General features: G+C 39.8%; 1 protein-coding gene across 5 annotated transcripts in view; it reads right to left on the bottom strand.

The window, feature by feature from the left end:
• The window catches only part of KLF12 (KLF transcription factor 12), a 262,186-nt gene that overhangs the window by 168,137 nt on the left and 77,721 nt on the right, over positions 1–16,328 (bottom strand). The window lies entirely within an intron of this gene.

Here is a 16,328-nt window from a genome sequence, read left to right as displayed (position 1 = left end):
TACAAGTTTTCCCACTGACTTCAGTGCAGACTCAGGAAATATTAATACAAAAACTAGTAAAGTAGCATTCATTAGTACCAAAAAAAAAAAAAGAAAAAAAAAAGTAAAACGGCATCACTGGTTCAGTTAGTCAATGAATTATAAAGCACTCCAACTTGGGAAAGGGAGTAAGAATTTGTAGGTATCTGCCAAATGCTTGAAAAAAACCTGTCTAAAATAATGTATTGTGTGCAGACTGCTAACATCAACTTCTAGAGAGTCAGGATTATTGGTCCTGACTGCTTACATGATGTATTCTCTTACGCAAGACAGGATGTCCTAAATGCTTGTATGCGAGAATAGAAAGCACTCAAATTAAATTCCACAAGGAATAAATTACTGTAGAATTAGGGTTCAGTTTGATGGCAATTCTAATTAACAGTTAACAATTTCTAATTAACAAATTTCCCATGTTGGCAACATGCATTTCCCTCAGATTCTAAGAGAAGCTATGATTCCTCAACATATTTGGCATATTGTCTAGATCTCCCATTTGGTGTTGTGTGTGAACTTGCTGGGGAGTGCACCGCATCACCTCCTCCACATCACTTATAATGATGTTGAACAGGACAGGTCCCAGGACAGACCCCTGCTGTACTGCTCTTGTTACTACCCCGAAATAACTAATAATAACCCTCTGAGCTCAATCATCCAACCAGTCTTTTGTCCTTCAGGTTGTGCATCCCTCCAAATGATCATGTCCTAACTTGCATAAAAGAATATGGTGAGAGACAGTGTGGAGAGCCTTGCTGAAGTTGAGGTAAATAGTAACCACTTCTCTCTCCTCATCCATAATTTCAGTCATTTTGTTGTAGACAGCAATCAGGTCAGACAGGCATGCTTTGTTTGTGGTGAATTCATGCTGACTGTTTCCACACACCTCTGCTTCATGGGCATGGAAGTTTCTTCCTTCAGGACTCATCTCCATGATTTTTCCTAGGACTGAAGGGAGGCTGACCAGCCTGTAGTTCCCCAGAATGCCCTTTCAGACTTTTGTGAAGATGAGTGTGACATCTACTGTCTTCTCATCATCAGGGATCTCCCACAATCTCCAAGACCTTTCAAATACGATAGAGAACGGTGCTGAAAGGATATCGACCAGCTCTCTCAGCACCCATGGACGTAGCCCAACGGATCCCGTGCACTTGCTAGGGTTTGAGTCCTCTCAAGTAATCCCTGACTGGATTCTCATCCACAGGTGCTGGCTCCTTTCCTCTTTGAACCCTGTCTCTAAGTGCAGAGGCGTGGGAGAAGCCCTTGCTGGTGGGGGCTGCAGTACAGAAGACACTGAGTGCCTCAGCCTTGTCAGTGTTTGCTGTCACTAAATCTCAGATCCCATTCAGCCACAGGCACACATTTCTCCTGTCCAGACCTTCACTACTAACGCTATGGCAGAAGCTCTTGTTGTTGCCTTTGACACCCCCACAAGCCTGAACTCCAGTTGAGCTCCGGCTTTCCCGACACCATCCCTGCCTGCCTGGGCAGGGTTTCTGTGTTCATTTTCTTAGCCTATCCTTGCTTCTATCTTCTGCTGTACTGTCTTTCTGCATTGGAATTCAGTCCAGCGCAGTTTCCCACCTATACAAGCCAGTCTTCTGACATGCTGACAAGGGTACTTGGCTTATGAGCTGGAAATGCATGCAAAAAAAACTGGATTTGCATTCTACAAATTTGTCTGACAAGAGCTACAAGAGCACAAAAATATATATGCAACCTCTGGCTGAGAAAGGATTTGTGCCCTAGACTTTTTGCAAACTTAGAAGATGCCCTGGGGCAGTACCATGGTAGGTACTTTGTTGTATCCTTTACCTTAGCCTCCATCTGTTATTGGTTGTGGTTAGAGAAAGCATACAAGCTAGATCGTCCTTTTACCTGGCAGAAAATGGCCACGTTTACATTCTTATGTTTTTCTTTAGTATAATACATGCCAACAGCATGAAATCAGATGTAAACCACTGGATTCCAGAAGCAAGATTCACATTTAAGAACAAACAGTCAAATAGAGCGAAACTGCTCTTAAGGATCTCTCGCATTCTTCTATGAAGTACCTGGTGTAGATCAGAGCCACTGTTTGAAATAGGGCAATTCTGTCTTTCTCTAGCAATTCACTTCCTGTGAATTATTTCAGAGATGAATGAGACTGTCACCAAAGAGGACCTACAGCTCAGCATGGACTTCAAATGATCCCTTTGGAAAGAAGCAGAACCTAGGTCCTTTGTTTCTCTCAGTCATTACTTTGTCACTGAAAAATGCTGTAATGCAGCCTGTCCATGTGTACCACCAATCCTGGCTGATTTCATGCAAGCTTGTAAAATCACAGCAAAATGATAGTATCTGGCAAAGCACCAGAATGTTTTGAATTATTGTTCTCATTGAAATTTAGAAAAAATACTACACCACACAAAACAGTAAATTATACATCTGTACCTGCTGCTGAACTCTAGCTGCCTCAGAGGTGCTCTATGTAAATGCATTGATAGAATTGTGCATGACTATTAAATGTGCCCCTGCTGTGTCTTTAAATTCTCATTAGTGTTCTTTAAGTCACTGCACCTGATTATACATTGCACAGCAGGAGGATCTAACAAAGTATTGTTATTTGTGTTATCTTTTTATAACCTAGCATCACATTCCCATTAAAAATGTATAGTGACCTTACCCATATCAAAGCTTTCAAGAAATAATGCACTGAGATAATTGGTTGTTTGGCATCATACATAGCCTTTATTGTGTGTGTCAAGCCCTGAGTCATACTAATATATTTAACGTTTCTCATTAGGACAAAATAGGAAATTGCGCCTGTATAAATCACACATTTATTCCCAACATGTGGCTTAGTTCCACTGTGTAAAATGATGAAAACGATTTCCTGTCCACACTAGCTATGTCTCACATAGAATAAAATGCTTCTATTAGATTTACATTGCACCACAAGATCTGGATGCGTTAAGCTGATAATATTTTTAAGCAATGATTTCTGCACAGGCGTACAGCGTTACGTGTACTGAAATGTGTACTGTGTCTTTTTGAAGGAATTTGGACAACTAACATTAATAATATGACAAACTGTCTCCATCATCATTCTGGATGCTCAAATTCAATAAACATTATTAAAATATTCTAACCGCTAAAATCACAGCCACACTGGTTTCAACAGCAGTGCTGATCAGACACTGAGTGATGCCAGACAAATATCTGAAGAGTAATTCCCTCAGTCAACGTAGATGATTCACAACGACACTTCACATGTTGAATGCTCATGCAAGACACTGGTTCGCATGTGTCAAAGATAATGCTTTCTAGTAAATAAACCTTTTCTGAAAAATCACTCCTTGTAATACTTTTCCTCAAAGCACTTTTATCAGCTACCCAAAACACATGCGTGCATGAGACACATCTCATTTTTTTGTGATGAAAAAAGCCCCAAAGCTGTATCATTGTTGGTGCTGTTTCTTTTATCAAACTTCTGAACTTTTGCTTGTATGCGTATACATCATGTACCTAGATGCGTATTTCATATTGTCTGAAGACATTAACAGAATCTGTCTTTCCAGAATCACTGAAAAAAGTAGAGTAACTATTTGTTGCTCTACGACAAGAGTAACAAATTATCCCCTATTAAGAGAAAATTGTGAAAGTCTGACTATCATCATTTATTGCTAAGTTTAAAACAGTCTCTGAAATAGAACTCAGGCTCTTCTTTCAGGCTTTTTTTTTTTTTTTTTTTTTAAGCTAATGACTACATTTTGAGTGATCATTTGTCTAAGAAGAAATAGCGATCTGAATTTCATTTCAAAGTGGAAGAATTCTTGCTGGTTCATAGAATCACAGAATCAGTAAGGTTGGAAGGGACCTCTGGAGATCATCTAGTCCAACCTCCCTGCTCAGCAGGGTCATCTACAGCATGGTAGTCAGGGTTGCATCCAGGTGGGCCTTGAAGATCTCCAGAGAAGGAGACTCCATAACCTCTCTGGGCAACCTGTGCCAGGGCTCCGAAACTCCCACAAGGAAGAAATTCCTCCTCGTATTCACGAGGAACTTCCTGTGGTTCAATTTCTGCCCATTGCCTCTTGCCCTGTCACACGGGACAACTGAAAAGAGTTTGGCCCCATCCCCTTGACACCCTCCCTTCAAGTACTTATATACATTTGTAAGATCCCCCCTCAGTCTTCTCTTCCCCAGGCTGAAAAGGCCCAGCTCTTGCAGCCGTTCCTCATAGGGCAGGTGCTCCAGCCCTCAAATCATCCTCGTAGCCCTACATTGGACTCTCTCCAGTAGCTCCATGTCTCTCTTGTCCTGGGGAGCCCAGAACTAAACACAGTACTCCAGATGAGGCCTCCCCAGGGCTGAGGAGAGGGTCAGGATCAGCTCCCTCCACCTGCTGGCAATAGTCTGCCTAATGCATCCCAGGAGACCATTGGCCTTCTTGGCCACAAGGGCACATTGCCTGGCTCATGGTCAACTTATTGTTCACAAACACTCCCAGTTCCTTCTCTGCAGAGCTGCTCTCCGCAAGGTCAGCCCTCAGCTTGTACTGGTGCCTAGGGTTATTTTTCCTTAGGTGCAGGACCATGCACTTGCCCTTGTTGAACCTCAGGAGGTTCCTCTCTGCCCAGCTCTCCAGGTCTCTCTGAATGGCAGCACAGCCCTCAGGTGTATCAGCCACTCCTCCCAGCTTGGTATCATTGGCAAACATTGGAGGAGGCACTCTGTTCCCTCATCCAGGTCGTTGACGAATAAGCTGAACAGGATGGGACCCAGTACTGAAATGGATTAGGTTTATTATTTTAAGCACTAAATTAAGGAATAATCTGAATACACTAAAATTGAAGAAAATTATACATTGATCCATTTTGAGGAACTACTAGTTTAATTCAACAGATCATTGCTAATGCTGTTATGACTAAATCTAAATTATCAAGACTTGCAAAATCCTATGCAGGCAACGCAGATCTTTTAAAATAGGCTAACAAATAACCTTTTACATTTTTGTCATCATCAGCTACTGTATAACTGTTCTAAGGTCAGAAAAGGGAGCTGTCTGCATAATATTTATTGTAATTTGCAATTCTAGAATTTAAGTTCTTTAAATACTGATCATGTCAAATGGCTTACAAAGAAGTTAGTAACTGGCAATGATGCAGGATTAAAACTTGTAATAGATCAGCTACCTAGTACTCCAATACTCAAAGCAGTTCAGGATGATTCATAATTGAAACATCCAGATTCATTCCTCACTAGTGAAAAATAGGGGTTCATCATTTTAAGTGTAATAAGCCTTCTTGAGATGGGACAGACACTTAAATGATACTATAACCCAATGAGAAGCAGATATTTACTCTCTTCCCCTTTGAAGTGTTTGTAACTGTGGTAAAATTTTGAAAATTAAAGCTTTAGGAATTTTACCTTAATGAACAGCAATTTAAAAACATGGTAGCCAACACTGAGGTTCTTTAGCCTCATGTAACATATCTCAACCTCACATGAAAACCAAGTTTTTCTCGAAATGACCAGATAGTATGTAGGTGCATCTGGATTAGAATTGTAAGAATTCTCCCATAGACAAACTTATTATTTTGCACACTGTTCCTCCATACAGTAATTCTATAAGGAACAAATGGAAATGGGAAAATACATGTGACAATGTACACATAGTTCATAAAGAAGGGTAAGTCAGTGAAAACCAAGTCTTGTGGAATCTGTTATAATCACAAGGTTGTTTTGGACATCACTGTCTAGTAGGATTCTTCCTGGTGCATTCAAGTTTTTGCACTAAATAATTGTGTAGTGTATTAAGAGGTCTGGAATTTGCTTAAGTGTTGACAAAGTGAACTCTTTCCCCACTTGCCTTGCTCATATCTTATGCAGGACTTTTAGAGTTGTTTTGGGAGCAGTTGAAGACATTTTAAGTCACAGATGCCTGGAGTGATTCTGTGATTTATTTACTTAAAGATCCCCATTTGGGAAAATTCTGAACCATAGTAATGGAAGAATGTCAGTGTTTCAAAACACTTTTTCTGACAAAACAATCCTGTTTATCATTATAAAACATTCCATGGTCTCCGATCCCACAAGGCCACTATGTACCACTAGATAGACCCCAGCAAATACAAACAGATGAGTTATTGTTTTGGTGCCTTCCCTTGCATTCATAAAAACTTATGACGGAACACAAAAATAAATAACTGGTTTACCAGAAACCCAGTCACAAAAAGAAACCATGGAAGACCCAACTTTATATTTCAACTGATAAACAATTACCACCACTGGGAAGTAAATTTGGCAGAACTAATCCCAGTCTGCATCCTGGAATTGTTAGCAGAGCACAGGCTATTTAGTACATCAATTGAACACTGTCAATCACCACTGGAAAAAATGTTGAAGTTTTTCATCAACAAAAGCAGAAACTAACCTTACTGAATCCTACGTTCAAGAAATTGTCTCTTTTTCCAGTGATTCCTACTGACAGGAATTGGTTTCATATTAGGCAAATGTATGTGCATGTTTCCATACGTGACACTGTATGATCAATTACTTACCCATCAGACTCATCTAAAAGAAGCAGCAATTGTCATTGGACTAACACAAAAGGATTCTTAAGCAGCATATAGCTCTTGGAAACCAGAAACAAAGGGCATCATTCTCTGTTTTGGAAACCTACTATATGCAATAGTAAATCTTTTCCTTCAGGCAAATGTAGTAAGTAGCCTTGATCATAACAAACTGTTGCTACTAAGCAAAGAGTAATGGCACATTTATATTCGGAGTAAAGTAATAGCCAAACTCTTGCTTGAGGCCAGACACTCTGTTGAAAAGCGAGCAATAGGATCTGGGTATTATTTACCATCTACACTTATCTGTTCTACTTTTTCTGTATTTTTTTTGTCCATTTTCCATGTTGAAAAGGAATCATCAACAGATGATGAAAGAAAAAACCCACATGCACTAAAGTGGGTGAACTGGTCTGAATAAATTAAAGCCCGAATCCTCTTAATGTAAAACTTCCTTCTAGCATCCACCCACTTTGAAATTATACAGCTTCTAAAACTTTTCAGATTTCTATTATTACTACTATAGAAATAAATAACAGGTGACCATACTTTATAAAATGCTTTCCATATATTTAAACATGTAGCAGTTAAGATAATTACGCAGCCTCTTATGAGGCTTATTTCATCAAGCCTTGAATTATCAGTAGATAGTGTATTTTTATTGTGTAGAAGTCATATTTTCACAGAGATGCATGTTGCTTTTCATCCTCAAAGAGCTCTAAAGGCACTGAATAAGCCAGTAAGATAGTTAAAAGGATTCACCTTACTCAAAAGAAGAGTTTGACTCCTTGTACATGAATAGCCAGGATTATACGTACTCTCTGACTCTCTTTTGCATATAAAAAAAAAGATTATCTTTGCTTTCTGCAGAGATCACATTATTAAGGCAATTCACTTGTTCTACATTCTGCGATAAAATAAACTCTGCTGTCATGCAGCCTGGAGCTCCTATATCTCATCCATTATGTAAATCTCCAAAGAGTAGTTCAGCAAACATCATCTCAGTTCCACTGCACTTAGTAAGACTACTCACATATCTAAGTTAATTTTCATTTTCCTAAGACCAACAGGAACTCCTTGTTTCTCAATCTGCAAGAGATATTCTCACTATCATCTTTAAAGAATACCTATCTCACCATCTCTTTAAAGAACAACCATTAAAGCCCAGGCCCATACAATTTTAAATTTAACCTAGGCTCAGCTCCAAATGTTTGGTTTTCAGGGGTGTGTGATCTCCCCTAAATCACAGGAAAATAAAAAAGCACAGGAAAAAAACAATGGGAATTGTTCTGAGTCTCACTATTTTTAGGACAGTATCCTTTCTGATGTTGTTTGCTAATGCTAATATTGAAATTTGAAGAATTTAGGCAGAAATCCAATGCATGGTTACCTATGTTACAAACCAGTTTGGTTTCCAGCTGGACTATGTCCAGATGTACATCACAGCTGTAGTGGACTGCTAACAAATTACTGAACTGAAAAAAACAAAAAAAAAGGTAAATAAATAGCAAAGTTCAATAGCAAGTGACAGCCTCAAAGCAGAAAACTTGCCCTTTCGTGACTCATTACCGAACCTGTGAACAAGAAAGTCTTAATGTATCACTAGGAGTACACATGAAGTACAGGGTGGTAAGTGTAAGAACAGATCAAGATTTAGATTACTAGGAGCTTATTTGCTCATTAAACACACGTCTTTGGTATATGAAATACAGTACCCAGTAAAATCATTATTCAGGTCTGTTAGTAGTGGATAACAGTTTCAAAATAACTGCCTTCTTACCTGTTAGTTACTGAATTCTAGTACATTATTCTGTGTCTTCACATGAGCAGAAATGACAAACTTCCATTGTACGGCTTTATTCTCTCCATGTCACGTCATGTCAAAAGTACAAAAATCCAAATGCATTTATTTCTAGCACTAAGTGTTTATTGCCAGATATGCAGGAAAACAGTAAAGTATATGTAGTATTTCAGTCTCTGACTCAATGTATCTTAACCAGCGTTGCTGAGCAGAACAAGAATCGTATTTTTTTCTCCTTCTCATTGAGAAGCAAAGATTAACTCTAAAATGTAGTTATCTGTGCTGCCTCATGATAAAGAGAACTGAAATTCACACAAAAAAGTATCCTTATTTTCATACAAACACTAAAAACACTTTTTTTCCTTGACAGGCAGTGCCCAACAGAACTGAACAGCATTCAACTTCCTGGAAACACAAAAAACATGAGAATATGGATTTAAACATTTTTTCCCCCATTAGGGATTTGAAAACTTGTGTCATACTTCTGAAAATACACATATCAAAATGCTCTTGTCAAACAGCTCAGAAACTAAATGCCTTGTGCGTCTCTCTCTGGAGTGGTATAAATTTAGTCGTTACTAGAATTAGTGTAATTGTTCTTTAAGTGCTCCAGGAATAAAAGGTGAAATGAGCTAACTGACTGCTCTTTCGCTCCCACGAGAACACACTGCTGTGGAGAAGAGCTCAGACGGTAAGAGCAGTGGTGCTGCAGGATGCCTCGGAAACCCCTAGACCACGGAGAATTAATCCGGTAAAGAGAAGCTTGCTGCACTCAGAGTGTCAGCACCAGCAAGGTTTGCAGACAGAAATGGTATCTTTTATTATACGGAGGGTTTAGGGATCCCATGGGAGGACCTGCCTTCTGGAATTGCCTGCTAAGTGACTAGGGGAAGACTGGAACCCTCAGCAGAGGGTCTAAAGTTAAAAGCAACAAACCTAAGCTTTTGTGATCGCATTCCTTCGGACTTTGTCCAATCACTTGTGACTGGTTCTCATCAGGAGCATCAAGGATAAAACAGGAACCAAAGTAGTTAGTTTGACTACAGTACTGAAAGTGGGACAGGGCACAATCCCAGGTGGTGAGTCCCTAGCCATGCACGCTGCGGATTTTCTACATCAGCAAGTAGTGCAGCGCAACAGGAGGTGATCTGTTCTGTGAGATAGTTTTGTTGAAGATCCAATGTCAATACCACACATATTTCAGGGGTTACTTTGGTCTAAATCATTAGAAATTGGAGCAGGTCAGTACACTTATGGAGCGCATCTCCCAGTTTAGTTTCATCCCATAGGAACAGCGCTTGCATAGATTTCACAGAATGGTAAGGTTGGAAGGTACCTCTGGAGATCATCTAGTCCAGTCCTCAGCATAGCCCACACGGGGACTGAACCCGTGACCTTGGCATTAGCAGCACCACGCTCTAACCAACTGAGCTAAACCTAACCCCAAATACTCCAGGCCAACCTACCAGACCAGCCTACCAAAGCACACACAACTGGCAGATTCACAGAAGCATGCGCCCAATCTAAATTAAAACAGCAATAAAGAAAATACCCTCAACTCACTTTACAGCTCCAGTTTGAACTGCTCCAGCTAGCTTCCTCTATAAACAAAACCAGCATACAGTTTGGGGGATTGATTACTCCAGGGATTCCTAAAGCGTAGACAAATCTGTACCAGTTCTGTCCTGCCCAGACCTCCAGGACTGCGCCCTCAAACTGCACATGCCCTCATGCCACAGCCCAATGATAGATGTCACCACATTCACTACCTAAGATGGAAGGTATTTATTAACTTTCAGGAGTATTTTAAAAGACACTCTATGGCATTCAGATATTTCAACAGGTGCCACAGCAGATCCTTAAAAGCAGCTCTAATATACATCCATATTTGCAAATTACGCACTTGTTATCAGTAGCAGTAAATCTGAAGAGCAGTGATCAAGATCACAACAGCAGTAAGATCTACTTTTAGTTTACAATGGCATTTAGTAATTCTAACAGCATATGCACTATGATTAGAAACTTAGAATTGACAAAATGTGACCAAAATTTGAAATACTTCTATTATCTACAGTAATTACATTTCTGAGAGCTTCACTACAAAGCTGGCCTTCTTCCTCTCATACATACCATCTCATGTGAATTTTGTCGCCATGCTTTTTAGGCAAATCTCCTCTTTTCCTATTTCAAAACAGTGTTTAATATAACTTAATTCAAGAACCACTGTAAAGTCAGTACTGTTAAACCACCCCAGAGCTGTTCCAAAGAGAGCACTGGGACACAAATTGTGCATGTTCCTGCTGAGTAGCTAGGGAGCCAGAGACACTTCTGATTCTTGGGAAACTCTCCTGTACAGTTACTTACTGTCAACTTGAAAATACAATTTTTCAATTTAGTTTAAACCAAAGCATGAAGCTTTCACAGCAGACAAAGCTTTGACAGGGAAAGGTTAACCCATCTTTGTCTTCACTTTAATTGACTTTCTGAAGTCTGAGGGTACAGAAAGTCTACAGCTATCCTGAACCATTACTTTTCATTCTTCTGAAATAACACTTCTACATATATATTTTCTTTCTGAGGTATGAATCTTAAAACCAACCATTATGATTTTTCAGTAACATTCGCCCCCTATTCCACACTGGGACAGGGTGGGGCGGGAGGACATGAAATAAAAGGAAAAAAGCCTCCAAATTATAATCCAACTTGGTTTCAACAAGGTCAGGTCACAAGCTAAACACCAAATACAATTAGGCTTTAACTCTGATGAACCGTTTTTATGTGTATGTATGTTTGTGTGCTTTGGATACCTGCCCCAAGCCAGCTGCTGAGGACCACTATGTAAACACACCAAAATAGTTAGGAAAAGAATGGAACAGAGCCAAGACCAGAGACCCATAAACATGAAACCTTTTAGACTATGAAAGCAACTACACAGCAGAAATCAAAAAAGAAGTGTTCTAGAACAGATTTTGTACAGCTGATAATAAAGAAGTCTAACAGGAATGCTGAGACCTTCACAGAAATCATTTCTTAATTTTATAACGGCAAAGGGAAAATGAATCAGTTCAAATGCAAAAGTAGTGTATGAAGCTGAAAGGTATCTTAAATGCCTTTTTCTACTTGGAACAAATCAGTTTCAGAAATACCTCCAGCATTTTTTCAGCCATCAGCAGCAGCCCCAAATCTACTGCACCCCAGCCACAGCTGACCTGAGCTGTCTCGGGGCTGGCTCAGCGGTGCTCAAGCGCAGTGGCTATGCTGCTGTGCGTGCACATCTGTCAGTGCGCGCCTGCGCACAGCAGCTCATCACTCATGCTGGCACCAAACGGGGAAGGAAGGGAGCAAGAGACAGCACAAGATGTAGCAGATGACCTTTGCGTGTAACAGAGAAAGGAAGAAAATCTCTGCTATTCTTTTCTGAAGATAAGGCTTGGGAAGAAGAAAAATCAAGTTTTACTCCTACTCTACAGTTTTAGAATAAATTGTATATTTGCAAGTAATTGCAAGTAAAAGCAGATCTGTCCCATGAATATGACTGGCCTCCAGATAATAAACTGACTGCTCTCTATTCATACTGTAAATAGTCATTAAATACCCATCACCAATCGACTGTTAATGGACTGATCTTGATAAATGCTAGACAACAGATGAAATCAAAAGGACTTCATAGACCCTGTGCCTTACTGAATTTGGCCATCCGTCATTTTTAAGTGGTCATTTGTTACGCTGCTTTATCCAAGATATTTATAATCATAATGAATCAAGACAAAGCATCAAACTACTGCCTCTTTGCCTGAGAGTAATCTAAACCGAAAGAGACATGACAAACGGATGGACTGATGGCCAGTGCTAGATAACTCTCTGCTAGATAACTCTCTGGGGATTAATATATTTTATCCTGTTGATGTTTCTATTCAGAAGCGTACTCCAAGACGCCACTGCATAACGTTAGATGTGAAAGACCATTTAGAATAGTCACTTCCTTTCTAGGAAAACTGTATTTGTGAATTCAGAGGGGACAGCATATGACAGTAATCAAACATACAACCATACTGCTATTAGAATTCTGCTACTTGTATTCTAACAGGATACACTACACAAATAAAGACATAAGACTTCATAGAAATACCCTCAAATATATTTAATAAAAAAATAAGTTAATCATTTGTATCCTGTCATTTCTGATTCCTCAAGGCCCTTAGGCAACAGAGACGCCACCATGCCTTCGGGCAATCTGTTTCACTGTGCGGTCATCCCCAGAGTGCAAAATGTTTTCTTAATGCCCAGTCAGAATTTCTCACGGTTAATTGAAGACAACAGTAAGATCTGCTTTAGCCTTCCCCACACAAGGCTGAAAACAGCCCTCCCACACACTGGCAGCTGCAGCCCCCATCATCTTGCAATGCCTTCTGCTATATTTACTCCAGTTTGACCACAATACCCTTCTTGTAAGGAAGGGACGCAGAACTGGGTTCGTTATTCTCACAGAGGCCTCGTGAGTGTCAAGCAGAGGGAAGTATTTCCTCTGCTGGCAACTCACTAATGCAGCCCAGGATGCTGCTGGTCTTTATACCGCAAGAGCACACTGCTGGCTCATGTCCAGCTTATCCATCAGGACCCCCAGAGTCTTTTCTGTAAAGCTACTTTCCAGTCTGTCAGCCTCCAAACTGTACTGGTGCATGTGGATATTCTTCTGCAGGTGCAAGACTCTGCTTTTGCTGAACTTCACAATGTTCCTGACAGCCTATTTCTCCAGCTTGTCGGGATCCCTCTGAATGGCAGCCCTATCCTCATTACTGCTGAACTCAGTCTTACATTTGCAAATACTGCCAAACAGAAAGCATGCAATGAAATAACTCAGTACCTGCCTTCCTTAGCTGCACATTATTTTGCACAGCTTCCTTATGATTACTGAGGGATGGCATCAGTTGGGTTTCTATAGTACCACACACACAACTAGCAGCTCAGATGATCTGCACTCTCCCAGATCTTGCTTGGCATCAGTCAGGAAAAGACAGACAAGGGAAAAACAGAGGTATAGAGATTGGGACAGGATGAGCTCTGGAAGAGATTTCCTTGCCCTGAGTCTCTCCCTCTAAAATTAGTTTGCTTTTGGTTGTTTCTTAAAAGGAATGACATACAGGTTACATTTGTGCAACAGTACTTTTCTTGCTAATCCCACAGTTCAGCAGTAAGCTTCCAACACCACTGAATTCAGTTCTCCTCTATATATCACCTTTCGAGTGTTGCATTAAATACCTTAGAACATCATTAGGCCTGACCAAATGCTACTGATCAGTTGTACTTCTGTAGGTTACCCATGAAACCACAATGTAAGAGGGAGACTGCACCCAAAACCACTCATTAACAATAACGCAAACTGGCCTTTTAAATCTGTGCCATCTCTTCTCCTTTCTGCCCTCTGACTTAGCTCTCTGATCTCCCCTCAGTCTTACTCATTTCTTTTTGACCTAAAGTCACGGACTTTAAGTTCCCCAGAACCTTTTGAGCTATAGTTCCCTGACAGTTATCAATTTCCTTATCAGCTTCAGCATCAGTATCTCATCTTCATAAATCTGCATTCAGTCACTGCATACTGTTGTATGTAAATTTTAAATGTCAGGCTGAATAAAGAACTGAATTTCTAGATGCTGTACCTGTTATTAAGGACAACGTATAATCATCGTAAGCTACATGCACTCAAAATACATGTATGCATACATATGTATAAATGTATACATTTATCTCCCCTTTTTTCTCGGATAGATTCCTCTGACCTCATTTAAGGAAACATAAAAATCTATGTTCATATTTCACATGTGTTTAGGTGTCATTTATACATAAAGCTCCACTTATATATATTATGATATGGCCTGAGGTAGACCATCAAAGGGCTGAAGTATATCAGTACAGGACACATGATGGAACAAAAGTTGATTACGCTGCTGATGATATATCAGCATATTTGCGTTTTAAATAATGGAAATACTTTGGCTTTTAAAATTTGGTTAGCAAAGCAGCATGTTTTCTTAGCTCTACAACAAAATGAAAGGCTGAAATCAGATAAAGAGTAAAATCTAATCTCTTTCTTATTAGAGCCAGAACTTTATCCTCTGATTTTAAAAGTGACCACAGAAGAGCCCTCTTCACCTCTATTGCTTAAGTTTTCTGGAATTAGTCTTCCCAGAAAAGCAATTTTTAGTCTCAGATTTTGAGTCCCTCCACGTAACTACTTTTTTTGTTTGTCTGATTATACAATTTAATCATGGTACTTTTCCGACCTAAAATTAGAAGAGTAACAGCTGGACTCAAGAGCCCTACATTTGCAAAGACTGCCAAACAGAAAACAGGTAATGAAATAATTCAGTATCCCCCTTTCCTTAGCTTCACCTGTTTGGTACTGCTTCCTCATGATTACTGTGGGATGGCATCAGAAAGATACGCAAGATTGAAACTATAGTTTGGAATGAAAAAAAGCCATCCAGCTCTGTTCTTCCTTCCTTCTGCCATCACCCTGCATTGAATCAAAAAAGCAGATCTAAGAACATAGATACAGAAGAAGTAGTGCTGCATCTCTTGGGATCTGAGATGCTCACATCTCAGAAACTTGGGAAAAGGCCACACGAGTCAAGAAGTCTTTTGTGTTTGTCTGATCTGAAAGTCCTCTCTCCTTTGTGCATAATTCTGGTCACGTTTGTCCCTCGTAAGGATCTCACAAACCCTTGAAATTTTCTGCCCTGGTGCCACTTCCCAAGCCAAATACCTGCTGTAGTCTACTAATTTGACCCAGTTTCTCCTCAGACAGTTTAATGCAAGCCACTACTATGCTGTGGTGGAACTGCTCTGTGTTGTGCTATTTTTGGTAAAGTATGAGGAGTACATTGTAACATACTAATACTCAGCGATAACTTACAGATAAGTAACTGGTCTTTTTACTCCGTTAAACTTTCTGCTGGTAAAAGAGGGCCTCCCAGGCCATCTGTAGAGAATTTTACTCCTGCAGTTCTGGAACATGCAAGCAGTGTTCAGAAGATACTCCTTTTTTCACTCTGCTATTCACAGTCAGGAGGTCTGAGCAGGGAAGTGTTTGTTCCCTCAAGAAGTTAGCCGATCCCAAGCTATCAGAGATGGGTACAGACAGCAGCCATGAACAAGTCAGCAACCAAACAAAAGAAAAATTCCTCAAGACTGTGTGCTGGTTTGAGCAGGCAGCAACTGCTGGTTAATATCTGGTGGGCATATGGGTCCCTGACCCTGGAAAGGAATTGTAAGCACTGATACAGAGCTACTAATCCCATTTGCTCTATTTGGGTTTAAATTTGGCTTCCGGATGTTTGAGGTGTTTTCTGGGACCTCTAGTATATAAAACAGATGTTCTATGGCCACTTCTGAACTAATTATTTTGTTGGCTGTTATTTCAGGAGATGAGATTCAATGACGCAGACGCTTCCTTCAAGTCTTAAGCTCCTTGTGAATCATACAGTATCTAAGATCAGCACATCTACTATCTCTTACAAATACACAAAAAATTCTAACCTGAGAAGAAACTTAAACTCTTCAGCGTCTACTAAATCTGTTGTCAGTAAACTAAGTTTTTGACCCACTCGATATTGATATAACCAAATTATCACTGAGATAAGCAACAACCGTTGCCTTACTAAATTATGTTGCTACAATGAACAGAATACAAAATTAAAATTCTGTTGTTAACTGACACTGCACTTTTGGAAAATCTTAGCTGCTAGTTTTTTGATTGTTCCCATCCCTGACTGTGATTCAAGGAATGAAGAAAGCTTTACATAAAAAAGATTTTCCACCATGTCACTTCTTGACAATCACCAGCAGAGTTTCCAAAACGCCTTGTTTAAGTTGAATTGCTACACTCTATCACGTTGTACTGTGCGCTGTATTTGTCATTACAATTCGTTTGCTCTTGT

Source organism: Rhea pennata, chromosome 1, assembly GCF_028389875.1.
Source record: "Rhea pennata isolate bPtePen1 chromosome 1, bPtePen1.pri, whole genome shotgun sequence".
In the NCBI taxonomy this organism is placed as follows: domain Eukaryota; kingdom Metazoa; phylum Chordata; class Aves; order Rheiformes; family Rheidae; genus Rhea; species Rhea pennata.
This window is presented reverse-complemented; position numbering and strand designations above follow the sequence as displayed.